The sequence below is a fragment of the Octodon degus genome, unplaced genomic scaffold, assembly GCF_000260255.1.
Source record: "Octodon degus isolate 3935 unplaced genomic scaffold, OctDeg1.0 scaffold00064, whole genome shotgun sequence".
NCBI classification, from domain to species: Eukaryota; Metazoa; Chordata; class Mammalia; order Rodentia; family Octodontidae; genus Octodon; species Octodon degus.
The window spans coordinates 8,392,379-8,407,507 of NW_004524640.1; the positions used below are offsets into that span (position 1 = coordinate 8,392,379).

The following is a 15,129-nucleotide window of genomic DNA, read 5'->3' on the forward strand; positions in this document are numbered from 1 at the left end:
TGTTGTTTGTATTTGTCCCTTGGGTTTTTTTCTGCCTAATTTCTGTGATTTCTGACAGACATGAAATGACTATAAAGGGTTTTTTAATGAAAAAAAAAAAAAAAAAGAAAATTCTGTGCATGTAGGTAATGCTTTTCATTTGACTATAAGGAACCTCTGTCATGTATTCAGTGCACATCTTGTTTTTGCTGTATTTTAGGAAGGGTCCACAGGGTGTTCAGGATCTCACTACTAGATTAGACCCGTAGTGATTCTCCTGTTTACAGCCTCCCAAGAGCTGGGATTACAGGTGCGCCACCACGCCCAGTCTCAATTGTTTTAACAGCCCCCAAGGGGCAGGTCCAACACTGCAGGCCCAGGGATCAAATCCCTGGCCCCTGCGCCTGCTTACAGGTGCTTTAATCTACTGAGCTATTTGTCCAGTCAATTCAGCACACATCTATGGAGCCTGCTCTCCAACCAGACAAGCTGCCTTTCTTATCCCATGATTTTTAGTGTTCCAAGGAGGAGGCAGATGCTGTGCGTGAGGCTCTAATTACACGTGACACAGACACTAATGAATGCCTTCAGGTGGGGGAGAGGTTCTTGAACACATTTCCTCACATAAAAAAGGAGCTGGAGGAGGGCATCCTAAGCTCTACATGCTTGCAGACAAGAGTGACAAAGTGCACAAGGACTGCACCATCACCAGCATGGTAGCTGGCCCCATCGGTGCTGTCTCTGGCATCCTAGCCATCCTTGGTCTGGCTCTGGCACCTGTGACTGCTGGTGGCAGTCTGGTGCTGTCAGCCACTGGGATGGGGCTGGGAGCAACAGCTGCTGTGACTGGTGCTTCTGTCAGCATTGTAGACCTCTCATACAAGTTGTCTGCGAAAGCTGAAGCCAAGCGCGTGCAATTGGGCAGAATGGATGGACACAGGGAACATTGTGCAGGGTGTGCTTCAAGTCATGTCCAAAGTTGTTTCTGCAACCAGGAAATGTGTGCAAGCCTTCCAAGGCACTGAGAAGAGCATCTGCACCATGAAGGTGAGCATATTCAACACTGTTATTAGCCAATGTCAAGCCCCTCCTGAACCTGGGAAATCTCACCCCAGTACTGTAAGCTGCTAGAGGGCACATTTCAAGGCATTGCGTTAGCAATGTCCAAAAGCCTCCAATTCTTGCAGGAGCAATTGCAGATTTCTTCACTGGGGTGGATGTGTACATCCTTGTGCAAGACTCAGTGCACTGCACAGAAGAGCAAAAGTAGAATCAGATGCAGAGCTGTGGCTGCAGGCTCAGGCTCTGGGAAAGTTGGAGGAGCTCATCCAGATGCATGAGGGTTTGCTGTGAGACCTGACTAAGTGACACTGTCCCCAAGCAATACAGAACTTGAGGCACAAGTGCAGTTCAAACACATGGAGAATGACAGGAAATGCTGTAGATGGAAAATGGTGAGGTCAAGTCTATGCAACTGGGTGTTACGGAATTTTGTTGTTCTGTGACTGAGCACAATCAGGGAAGGGCTAACAGAGACGAAATGGAATAAAGAGAACACAGAGCCCTGGGGTCTGACATAGGAATGAGAGGGCCTAAAAAGTGTGGGAAATAGGAGCAAATATTGTTTTTTTTTTTTTGTCATGAGAATTCTCTGGCAACCTGGATAGAAACAGCTGCAGTGAGAAGCAGAGGCAAGTTCGGTCAAGTAGCAGAGCTGCAGTTTCAGTGGCCACAGTCAGAACTGTTGGGATATGGGAGGAAAAAAAACAGGCCATCATCTCCCACCCTTCATACGGTCTGACAACCAATAACAGTGCAGTCTACCCTTTGTGTCCTATATCACTTTCCAGTGTCAACAAATCTCATCTCTGTCAGGAGGTGAGATCATGATTGATAGACTCTGGCCCTAGTATGAATTGCTGAATTATTATGGTGGTCATCTAACATGGCGGAAGCCCTTAAAACAACAGCTCGTCTTCCCAGTGACCACTTTCCCCTTCTCCCTGCCCAGCCCTGGATACAGTTTCCTCTCACCTTTCCCACACACGCAGGAGAGACCCCAGTCAGCTCCTTGCATGTAATGAAAACTGTTTCTCAAACTTCACCTTTAGCAAAAGTTCATGAAAGTCTCAGCTTCTTTGTTTCAGATCAGAGGATCCTCTGCATCTTCCCTTGGATTCTCTCTGTGTCTGTGGAGTTAAAAAAGGCTTCTTCTATCTTTTTTATCTCTAGACTACACTGCCAAATACCTAGTAATAATGATGATGCTGATGATGGTGGTGGTGATGGTGGTGCTGGGTGGTGGAGAGTGATGGCAGGAGGGTTGGTGGAGCTCTTCACACATGGCCAGCTCTGCAGGTTAAGGAACTAATCAAGGAAACTGGTGCTGTGTGGAGAAAATCCAGCAAGGCCTGAAGAGAATCCACCTCTGAATCTTTGTTTCCTTACATTTTAGGGAAGGCAATGCTAGACAAGAGGTATCTCAGATCTGTCTCCTTCCTGTATTATATGCTACAGACTTTGGTTTAATAAATATTTTGTACTGTCTTGGAAAACTTGGATGTAAATTAACAAACTTCCATAGGCATAAATTATCATGAGGCCAAAGAAAAACGATTTAGGAGACTAGAGTCTAAATCTTATTGGGAACCCAGGGAAGAGTCCTGGTCCAGGGCAGCAGCAAGCCCACTGCACTCCATTCCCTGGATTGGAGGGAGGTTCTTAGTCAGGAAAGAAGAGCCTTCACCTAAAGAAGACTGTACCTTGGCTTTCCTCAACCAAACAGCACAGATTTGAGAAGCCACATTCTGGCACTGCTATTATTACCATCTAAGAGTAACATCCCACACACCACTCTACTGGTTGTACGTATCTCTCATATGTTGGAAAATTGCGTAGGGAAAAGAGGTAAGAGTTACTTATGAGGGATTATATTGGTTACTTTCTAAATACCTGTGGTCAGATCAAGATGGTCCCCAAAGTGACATACTGAGCCTTCACTGTCCCAACCGGCTGCCTCCCCTGTGAACCACTTGCCTCATTTCCTTATGACGCTTCTCCCAGGGTCTCCTTGAGCATTCCTGCACACTCATTTGTCTCTCCAGCCACTGCCACAAGAATGCTGTGGCAGGACTTGAATGACGCGCCCCTTACATGGCTGTGGTATTGAGACTGAAGGTGAATGGGCAGCTGCACATGCTGATAATGAAGGTAGTGGGTTCTCTGCTGTGCTCCCCAGTACTGGAGGACCTAACCTCCAGTAATTCTTTTTTTTTTTTAACCATCCTTTTCTACCTGCTTCTTCCTACCTATCTTGGAAGAGAAAAGAGAAGAAAAGACTTAAGAGAGGGTGGAGCCTTCCTAGGGGAAAAACACAGAAAGAAAACTAAACCAGTCCTTAAATTGGTCCTTCTCAGCTTGAGGCCATTGGTTCAGAGAAAGAGGCACAGAGAAAGAAACAGAGAGACAGACAGAAAGATGGAGAAAGATCAGAGAGACAGACACAGACAGAGGCAGGCTTTCCCCCAAAAGCCTTATCTCCTGGTCATCCCTTTAGACTTTGCCAAATATATTACTGGGTGTAGGAGGAATTAGCAGTACTTTCCAGGTTCTTATGACCTGAACAGTGAACTGGACAGAACAATTTGTGAATGTGATAGGTTTTCATCTATATAGAGCAAAAATAAGAAGAAAGAGAAAGAAGTGCTTGAAGGATCTACTGTATGCCCTTAGATCACAGCACACTGACACTGGAAATCAAATGCAAAAGAAACCATGGGAATTTTCCAAACACCTGAACATTAAATAACACACATATGAGTACCACTCTGATCAAAGAAAAAATGAAGTAAGAAATAAGCAATTCCTTGGATGAAATAATAATGCCAGTACAACAGAACCAAACCCACAGGACACAATGAAAACAGTCCCAAGGGGAAGGTTCATTGCTACAATGCTCATGTTCAAGAAGTAGAGGAAGCTCAAATAGATATCATATGCATCCTCCTCAAGATGCTAGAAAAATAAGAAATAGCCCAACCCCTAATCTATCCGAAGGAAGGAAGTCATAAAGATTGGAGCAGAGATTAATGAAATATATAGACTCTGGGAATTCAAGAGCAGATTATTTGAAAGAATCAACAAGATATAAAAAACCCCTTGGAAAATGAACTAAAAGAGGCAAAATGAACCACTTGAGTGAAACTGAAAACATCAAAGGTGAAATCGCAACAGACAACATAGACTTCTAGACGATAATTAGCCACTAATATGAAGAATCTACAGAACTTTCTAACATCCAGCTCCATGAACACTGGCAATAAGAAACAATGCTCTCCTAGTGGGCTTAGGTTTCAACATAGGAGGTTTATAAAGCAGCAGCTAAATCTTTAGGATTTTTCTCCCTGCTGACCCAATACTGAGTCCATGCAGACGGCATCAGTCGTATCTAAGACACTCATTTCTGGGCCTGAGTGCCTTTAGGTGACAAGTGGTCAGTCCTGCTGAGGGGAACCACATAGGGGTGGAAGGAGCATACCACCTGGCCAGTCCAGCTAGTTAAGAGCCGACTTGGTAATGAAGTGGTTCTTCACTAGGCTGCTGGGGCAGGAAGCAGTTATTAGTGTCTCTTCCAGGGCAGAGACCTTCCAGTGAGCAGGGAAAGCAGTGAGTCCAGCCTGAGTGGGCTTCTGCACTCCTATGTTTGATTTTTGACGTATCACTGCGTACTGGACAAAGCAGAGAGTTGAATGGCTCTGTCATGCAATTCTCTTGCCCTTTAAGCCTTGATAGTGGCCTGATATCTAAGTCCTCCAAGAAGCTGGTGCTGGTGTTGACTTTGATTTGGATAGTTTGATGGAACTGTAGGCCCAATGAGTTTGACAAGCCCAGTGTCCTCCACTGGCCTACCTCACTACAATAGGTAACCCCTATCCCTGAGTCTGTGAAAAATGTTTTTTTAGCTACCTAGAATACCCATCCTCCTTATACTCTAGAAACTGGAAAGCATTAGCCAGGGCCCCAAGTGACCTATGGACATACAAGCTGAAGTCAGAGGGTTTTTACTTGTCCCTTTGTGACCATAATATGGGGGGTCTGACCAGAGGCTTGAATCCAGGACTTAACTATCTGGACTTGTTCAACTGCTCACTATAAAGACTATGAGAAAACTCTTATTTCCCTCCTTGAAATGGATTGTATTTGCATACTTACTAAAATCTTAATATCCAACACCTTTTGTCATCAACAAGCAGTAGCTAGGTGTACCTTGATGCTTAGAAAAATAGTAATATTTGCAAGTTACCAATAATAAGTTAGAAAATTTACAGGGAATGTTAAAATATTGTTTTAAAGGAGATTTCATTTCCTAGTTTCTTCTATGCTGAAATGTTAATGTTACTATTTTTACTTCATAAGATCTTAGAATTGGTTGAGGTCCTACCGAAGACCGTAATTCCACTTTTACTAAGGAAAACAGAGTGAAGCAATGAGACAGCCACATGATCTTCTAACTTGAGAGGTGTTTTACAGACAGATGGGGAAGAAGTCACTCCATTTTCTTTTCTTAACCTAAGAAAATCGAGGACTTTGAAATCTCAGAAAGATGCCTTCAAGTTAAAATAAAAGTAACACAGAGCAATGTTAAATTACTCATTATAAGCTGTAAATATAAAACGGTGTATTGTGATGAAAAACTTCCTTCTGAAATGCCAAAACATTATCATGAGCATTATCAAAAGCTGCTTGAACAGTTTTCCAGTTTTGGAAAAGCATTTCCAGAAGTCAAGAGGATTCTCTGGCAGAAATTCATTCACAAGATAAAGTTCCAGGTTTATCATCTCAACGCAAATTATAAATCATTTTATAATGAGTTTTAAAGTAAAAGCCATGTAGTTGAAAAACACACTGCTGAAATTACGTAGTTAAGAAATTGTGGATCACTTCAAGCAAAAAAATGATTAAAGGAGCATTAACTAACCACAAGGGGGCGCAATACAGGCTCCTCAGGTTCCAGCAGAAAGACTAACTTAAGTAGTAACATGCACTTTCACGGTCTAGGTTTTTACTCATTAAAATTTTTCTCTCAGATGGCTGAAACTTTTCAAAATTCGAGTTTTGAAACCTAATTAAAAAGACTCCAGAACAAACCTGCTCTCAAAATCTGTAATCTGTCCAAAGCTTCTGAAAATATTGCTGTTACTTGCTAGCAAGGATTCAAGAACAGTTAGTTCTAATATACAGTAGAATAGATAAAATACAATCTAAAACAGTAGCAAATTTTAGTTTACCATGAATGGAAGGCATGGAAAGTTAATTTAAGCTGTGGAATTGGCTCAGTAGAATAAGTGCTTCCCTGGCAAGTGCAAGGGCCTTAGTTCAATCCTCAGTTAAAAAAAAAAAAATTAATTTAAAAAATCAGACACATGATCAGAATAGCAAAAGTAAGAGGATGGGAAGAATTCATTTTTCTGCATCTGTGCCACCAGAGACCACTGTTTTTCTTCCATAAATTTGTAGCCCACGGTCACCGGATTGTAGGTCCTGGCCTGGAGGCTGCCCACCCTGTCAGCCATGCTGAGAATATCATTAGCCATTCCCTCTCCTGTGGGTGCATCTGACACCACCCAAGGTGCATCTGTTGCAGTCACCTCTAGAGGACAAATAGGGCAATTTCTGCGTCGAGTGCTCCATGTATCAATACATTTCTGGCCAAAGCTATGAGCATAAGGCAGGTGAGATGTGCCCGTCCACCCATGCAGGTACAACACTCCTCATTGGTCAGCAGCTTCACCCTTCCCATCCAAGGCCAGCCTGACAAGACCTGAGTCAGAGGCTGAGCCTTGACAGAGTCCGAGCCTTGTCAGAGGCTGAGTTTGCACCAGGTCCTTCAGCGCTGGAGCTCTGAGCCAACACTGCTGTGGCTTGACGTGTGAGGTCTCGATAAAGATGAGTGAACGGGGACAAACTCATGACCTGTGATGCCTCTATGATGCCACTGCTTTTGTCAGTCTTGGTGCAAGCCACCTGCACCAGCACTTTCCAAAAAGCAGACGAATCAGAACCAGGTTGTACCCCACAGAGAGGATTTGTTCCTGGCCAGCAGCTGCTTAAGCAGCTCCATCACAGATTTCAGCTGCTCTCCCAAGAAATTCTTCACAAGTTATAGAGCTACTTTTTTGAAAGAAGATGATATGTTTTGCTTCTTTTTCTGCCATCTTTTTATATTTATTTATTTATTTATTTATTTATTTATTTATTTTCATGTATTTAGTACAAGGTCTACAGGGTCCCACTACACAGATCGGACTTGTAATGATCCTCCCAAGCGCTGAGATTACAGGCACACAACACCACGCCCAGTCTCAATTGCTGTCTCAGCACGCCCTGGGAGAGTAATTGTTGCCTCGTTTGTCTTTGGTCTTTTTTTATTTTGCTGTATTATTTTTTTGTTGTTGAATTGCTTTTAGGGGAGGTTTATTTTTTGCTTTTGGTGCCGAGGACCAAACCCTGGGCTTCCAGCTTGCTAGGCAAGCATTCTACCACTGAGCCAAATCCCCAGCCCCTAAAGAGAGTAATTGATATGACATGAGGAATGGTACACATTTAGAAGACCAAGATGACATGGTTTCTTGAAACCATGCTGAGTACCTGTCATCTTGGTCTTCTAAATGTGCACCATTCCTAATGTCATAAAGAATTGGGCAAGGTGAAAACTCTACACATTAACTGCTACCTTCTTTCTTTTGTCCTTTTCCTCATCCCAGCTTTTCTTCCCCTTGGAACAGATTTTTGTCCCTTTCAAAACATCTGTTGCACCTTTCAGATTTTATTTTCTCTTCAAGGTTCTTACACTAGCGAGGCAATATGATGTTCACACACGCAGGTCTGATTTATTTCACTTATGGAGATGGTCTCTAGCTGCATCCATTCACTTACAAAGCCTCTAGTTTATCTTTTTTATAGCTAACTAACACTCCATTGTGTAAAAATACTACATCTTCTTATCCTTTCCTCAGCTGATGGGCATCTGGGTTGTTTCCAAGATTTAGCTCTGACAAGTTGCACTGCTATAAATATGGATGTGCATAAATCACTGTGGTATGATGTTTACAGTTCTTCTGGAAAAATATTCAGGAGGGAAATAGCTGGGTTGAACGGGACGTCCAGCCCTACCATTCTGAGGAATCTCTACACTGATTTCCATAGTGGTTGTACCAGTTTACACTCCTGCCAACAGTGGAAAAGGCTTCCTTTTCCCTCACAGCCCCTCCAGCATTTGTTATTAGTCTTGATAATAGCCATTCTTTCTGGGATGAGATGGAATCTTCTGGGGGGTTTTTTAACTTGCATTTCTCTAATGACCAATGACCAGTGATGTTGAACGTTTTTTCATATACTTATTTGCCATTTGTACTTCTTCATGTGAGAAATGTATATTCACCTCAGATCTCCATTTTTTGATTGGGTCTTTGCATTTTGGGGGCCTGATTTGGTTATTGAGTCTCCTCATGTTCCATATAAATTTTAGATTTTTTTTTTCTAGTTGGTGAAAAAAAGCTAATGTCATTCTACTTTAGTTGCATTAAATCTGCATAACAATGTTGTTGTGTTATGGATATATGGCCATTGCTTCTCAGAATCCAAGAATGGGGAAGGACCCAGGTGCAAACTCAATCACCGTGCTCTGAATGATTGGCTTTAATTTTCTCAGTGATAGGGTCTGTGAGCTTCCAGTCTCTTGTCCTAGTGAGAACAGAATTAGGAGAGGCAGGAGGTGAAGATTGGTTTCCAGGCTAGGCACTGACCACAGCAACCAGCTGCTATGACGAACCCTGTTTCTTGCCTTAGGGGTTCATTATTCTCCCAGGATGGTGAGCTCCATGGACCTAGGGCATAACTGATGCAGGATCAAGGGATGGCCCATCTCCCATTGCTAAATACTTCTGATACTGGAATTCATTTGGTGCGTGATAGGTCAGGACTCAGAGTTTTCCGGGCAGCTCACTTCTCTCTGACCTAAGCAAAATTCAACCACAAGGAAGACAAATGATGTCCACCTGCAACCTGGCTGTTCCAATCACCCTCCCTAAAAGATCCTATGAAGTCTCCTATTCCCCCTTCATTTGATGTTGTCTTGATCTGCAAGACAGCCCTCTTTGTGAGCTTCCACCTCCGTGTGAGCTTCCAATAGACCTGCTTTACGCTTGTCAGTGTGTCTGGTCAATTTCTGCATGATTTCGGCTGCCTCGCTTTGACCTTTCATCTGGTACTGAACCCTGGGGGGGGCACTTAGGTCCAGGCCCTGGCCAGTCCCTCCTGACCCAGAGATTGATCTTTCCTCAGTCAGCGTCGGACCAACCTCTGTGCAGACCACGAGCTTCAGACATCACTCATTGCTGACGCCTGAATCCAGACGCCTCATTTGAAACTGTAAGTTTTCCTCTCCCTTCGCGTCTGTCTCCTCTGTCCCATCTCCTGGAGTCCATCTTTCATCTCCTCACTGACTTCTCCCAAGTCTCATTCTGACCTCTGCCTCAGCTCTCTCCCCTGCGACTCCTTTCACTCATACTGGATTGGATCGCCTCTGAATTCCTTCAGGGTTCCTGCCAAGATTTTTCCCTCACTGATGTCCTTTTCTGCTATTTCATTTTCTACTTTATGTTAACTTCTCCCTGAGGGCTACCATCCCTCATTTGGATGGCTGGTTTCCCAGCTCTGCACCTCTGAGTGCACAACCCCTCTACTCTGGTAAAGTCATGTCGACATACCCAAACTCTCCTTCATCCCTCTCAGCCTCCTCTCCAACAGAGGATGCCTGCTCGGAGGGCATTGGCCTCTTGCCCCTTCTGGGCCTCCGGCAACATGATTGTCACCCTCAGTCTCACCCACCCCTCCTTTTTTGTCTTTTTGCCACTATGGGTAACTCTTCTTCATTACCCTCTTAGAGCTATTCTTCTGTCCTAGATTGTCTCAAGTCCGTCCTTAGGGACCCCATAGGCTTCTCCAACCTCGAAGTCATATGCCTAGTTTATCTCTATCCAACAGTCTGCCCACAATACAAATTGGATAATGGCACAATCTAGCCACCAGATGGCACTCTAGATTTTAATAAACTCCCCAATCCAGGTAACTTCTCACTGAAATGATAAATGCTCCAAAGTTCCACATGTCCAGGCCTTTTTCATGCTTCATAGCTGTCCCCAACTCTTTCTTTAGTTCTTTTTCTTTCTTTCTTTCTTTCTTTGTTTCTTTCTTTCTTTCTTTTTCTTTCTTTCTTTCTCTTTCTTTCTTCTTTCTTTCTTTCTTTCACCTATGGGGTTGGGAAAAACCCCACCTCCTATATATTTTTTCATGGAAAAACGTTGGAGTGCTGTGATTATGCTCTCCAGTGAGCCCTTGGTGGTGGAGGTCTCCTCTCCACAGCATGAGTTTATGGCTCCTCTGACAAGATCACGATCCCATCGCAACACATTTTTAAATCCACACCTAACAGATTTGCCAATGTGTTAAAAAGAACTTTTATTCCTTTTTAACAACCACAAACTTTCTCACTTGATGCCTTCTGAGCCTCGTGAGCTGGGGCCTTTTGGGTTTTCTGCGCCTTTGGGACAGGTGCCGCCTTCTCAGCAGCAGCCTTCTGGCAGGATGCCTTTTTGCCGGGCATAGTGAGCTTCGTGGGTGGAAGCTTAGCGTTGGCGGCAGCAGCAGCCTTTGCAACAGGTACCTTCTTGGGAGAAGTTTTCATGATAGCTGCCCTCTGCGGTTCTTACCTTCATTCTGGATTATCCTGTTCCTCATTTGCTTTGTTTTCACGACTTTGTAATGATCAAAATCTGTCATCTTGGCTTTTCTCTCTCTTGGGCTTCAATCTTCATGGCCGATCAGGTGGCTGCCCATTTCTTGAAGATATCAGCCTTCTCCCAGGCTTGTCAGACGTACTTCTGGGGGGCGCTGTGTGGAGACGAGAATGAAGTATAGGTGAGCCTCACTGAATGCAGTGTCCACCCACCAGCGCCCTCTTCTGATCGAAGACATCGAATATCACAACCAGCTCTCCGCATGAGGTCCAAAGGAGATGCAGGCCACCTGGCCAACCTCCACAAAGCACCTGAACACCATATCGGTGGCATGAGGCAAGAAGGAAGGCAAGCCCCAACTCTGTCTTGCTTGCAAACCTCAACACATCCTTCTCGCCCAAAGATCTAAGCCTCCTACCTTAGAAGACCTCCCCTCTGCACTGTCTTTTCCTGAACTCCTGGATGACCCTCTTCCATGTTGCTGCGAATGTCAGCCACCTGCTGATCACCCCCCTGGGGTGGCTGCCCTCCCTCCCCCATACCAAAGGCCAGCTACACCTTCCTCTCCTCCGCGGCTCAAGACCTCCCTGGCTGCTTCTCCTTGTCCCCCGCCTCCTCTCATTCAGCCTCCTGGTCTGACTCCCCTTGTAGTCCTGTTACTCCATCTTCCCCAGCCTGGTCTCCTCCCTCCTCCCACACCTGCTCTAAACAGCTTAACCCTCAAATTCCCACCTCTGGACTCTTTCCCTTGGGTCAGCTGGCAAGCGCTGAGATTTGAGTCAACGTCTACCGACCCTGGTCCTTTGCGGGCATATCCCAGGTAGAGAAAGAAGTAGGCTCCTTCACAACAGACCTTACAACCTACACAAAAGAATTTCATTATCTTACTCAATTGTACCAGCTAAATTCATCCTTTCCTCCATCCTAACCCAGGAGTAAAAGGAGTCTGTCTGTCTCTCTGAGGAGGCCCATGCTGATGAGGTCCACCTCATGAACCCCGCCGCCCCCCACGTTCCCTGGGAGCTCATGCAGTCCCTAGGCAAGACCCTAATTGGAACTATCAATCAAGAGGCAGGAGAGTGTGGTAAGATTCAGGACGTGTCCTGCTTCTCCAGCGTCCTCCAGGCCCTCCCACCGATGGCGGTGGGTGACCTAGAATGCCCAAAAGTGGGCCTCACCTTTGCCCTGTAGGCTCTTGGGTCCCTCGCCATGACTGCCCACTGGCTGGACCCAGGCTTTAGGCAATGGGAACGGATCTTCCATGTCATCTTGATGATCTAAAGGCAGCGGTGGCCTTGGAGCTGCAATACCTCAGGCTGCAGGGTCTCCGTCGCAACCCTGCAAGCCTAGGCAAAGCACCTGCCTGCGGTCCAGGACATGGCGCCTTACAAGGGTTGCAGTGTTGCTCAGTGTGAAGAGTCGCAGCCTCCAGATGAGTGCAGAAGGCCTTTACATCAAGGGCCCAAGAAGGTGGGTCTGAAAGCTCGACCCCTTAGGGCTATAGAACGGGGCAGATCTGGGTGCTGGGGTGACTGCTCTGTCCCAATTGGAAGAAACCGCACCTCCCATCCACCAAAGCAAATATAGGAGAGAACTCAGGCTGAGGACCAGTGTAAGGGCTGGCGGGCCTCGGGCTGTTGTCAGAGAGAGACGTAAAGTAACATTCCACGCTGGCCTGATTGGAAATGCCCACCGCCCCATGGGAAGATTTACTGGCATCTTAGAAGGCCTGTGTATGTAAAATGAAAAAGCTGCTTTCAACATCTCCCCCAACCTTTTAAAAGAAAGCTTGCTGCATGTGGACAGTATAGTTGTGAAGAGGTAGCTGACATATGATAAAGTAATTAGAAAAGCTACACATCTCAGAAATGTCCATTTGCTTGTTAAAAAATGACAGAAAAAAAAATGGCTTCTGGAAGTGACTTTTTTTGAAATAGAGCTCCTTAGATCATCTGGAGAAGCGACACTAGGAGTTGTAACTTGTCCATGTTTGTTCTGTGGGCTAGAGGACACAGAGCAGAGAACAAAAGAAGGTCCACTACCAGACTGGATATATGTCGAAGATGTTCATATTGTGAACATTGTTCTGTGTGTGCATTTTAGTCCTCATTACTATATATATATATATTTTTTTTTGACAATACTAAGTACTTTACTGAAATATCTGGTCATTGGAGATGTTCTAAAGTGCCTGATAACACATTAGAAAGAAGAAGTAGGGCCAGGGAGATGGTTCAGTAGAATAAGTACTTGCCTGGCAAGTGCAAGGGCCTGAGTTCAATCCCCAGTTCCACAAAAAAAGAAAGAAAGAAAGAAAGAAAGAAAGAAAGAAAGAAAGAAAGAAAGAAAGAAAGAAAGAAAGAAAGCAGAAGTAGTGAAATAATGCATTTTGTAAATTTCTTCTTATTAACACTCACTTGAGGTGTTATGGGGGACAGGGGGAGGCAAACGCTCCCTTGAGTAGTACACGTTGTTCATGGGCTGGTTCTTGGAAGAGAAGGACATGGAGAGTGCTGAACTAGGACACTGCAGCAAGGCGAGTTACTGTCCCTTAGGTCTGCGGGCTCTGGTTACTGTGCCATGTAGGGAGGGTATGTAAAGGCCAGATGGGACCTTTTGCAACATCTAGTCTTCCTAGATGTTGAGCAGGTTGCCAGTTTTGATTAAAGTAGTTAGTAAACTGACAAGTTTTGTAATAAAATTCCCAGGAGATGGTCTTCGGGAAGTGTGAGCATTTTAGCCGATTGGGTTAGTGGAGAAAGGAAGAGTTCTAGATTCATATTTTCAAGACACTTTCAACTATTGCTACATTTGTACAGTTTAACTTAAGACTGCTGTGCATATAATGGACAAATTGAGTCCTTACTTGAAACATCTAGACTTACCTAGATGTGTAGAAGTGCCCAACGTATGCTAAATGTAGAGGTAGTAAAATATCACTTTTTAAATATTTTTTTGCTAAAGTTCATATGAAATACTGTCTATTGGGAATGGAATGGTTAAACCACCTCTTGAACAATATGGTACTCTTTGTATTTGTTCGGTGCTTTGGAAGAGGTGGAAGGGAAGCAGGTGCAAAGGGCATTATGTTAGTGTGTTTGTACTTGGACATTTTGAGACATCTTTTTTAGTGTTTTGTGTTGCTGTGTACATAGTGTAAATAGCAGACAAACCCACATTTTGCAACACCTCCTCCCTGAATGTAGGAGTTTGCCAGTGTATGACAAAGTAGTAAAGTTAGTACATTTTATAAACTTTGTGTTGAAACACACAGAATAGTTTGTCCTCTGTAAATGAGCTTTGGATTTAACCCTCTCTAACATTATGTACACCCATGCTTGTCCACTGGTTGAAGCAGAGAGAAGGAAATGGGGCCAAAATGGATGCACTTAGGAGATGTCTCAGATCACAACCTTTGTTGCTCTATGTATGTGCAATTGTATTATCAGTGCTGTATGACAGCAGAAAAGTTCTTTTTTGAAAAATCTAGTTCTAGATAGGTAGAGGTGCTTGATACATTTAAAAGTAGAAGTAATAGAATAGCACTTTTAAATAAGTTTCATAAGCTCATAGAAAATACTATGTCTGCAAATAGAATGTTTACATCACCAAAACCAAAAAAATCAAGTGGGCAAGGCACCCACACCCAGATCAAATGCTCATCTATCTGATTTCAGGGCTAAAAAAGGCTTCCCAAAAGGTGGTTAATTGGAACAAGCTGAGAGAAATTATCCAGGGTCCAAATGAAAACCTAACTGCCTTCATGGCAAGCCTCTTGAAGGCCTTCACCCGCTACGCCCAGCTACCCCAGCTAGCCCTGAAGGGGAGATAGTTCTCAACAACCACTTCATCTCCCAGTCATCTCCAGATATTATAAAAATGTTTGAGACCCAGAGCACAGGCCCAGCGAGTGAGTGAGAGGACCCGGGGCCACGGAATCCTGAACAGACCCAGACCGCAGGCCTGGCAAGTGAGTGAGACCACCCAGAGCCCACAGATCTTCATTCATCCCACAGTGCAGACCCAGAAAGGAACCCTTCAGCAGAACTCCCTGCAATGAGGCTAGAGGCAAGACCCACCCAGCTGACTCAGGAGCAGAACATCTTGCCAGAGAGACACAAAAGGTTCAACTTTAATGCCTGCAGCAGAAAGAAGTGGAGCACAGCAACCAGATCCAACCAACACCCACCTGGAGGAATCTGAACTTCAGAGATCTGGACCCAGTGCTAAGGTAATAACTCTATCTAAGCTCTACATCAAAGGTCAGAAGACAGTGGTATACAAAATGACAAAGAGAAGGAACAAAATGCAGTCTCAGGCCCTGAGTCCACCCAGTACAACTGCAGAAGACACT

At 44.5% G+C, this 15,129-nt stretch overlaps 2 pseudogenes; both read right to left on the reverse strand.

Moving 5' to 3' along the window:
• Positions 1-3,318: 3,318 nt before the first annotated feature.
• On the reverse strand, positions 3,319-13,013 carry LOC105742646 (annotated as a pseudogene).
• Positions 10,508-11,097, reverse strand: LOC111817608 (annotated as a pseudogene).
• Positions 13,014-15,129: the final 2,116 nt, after the last annotated feature.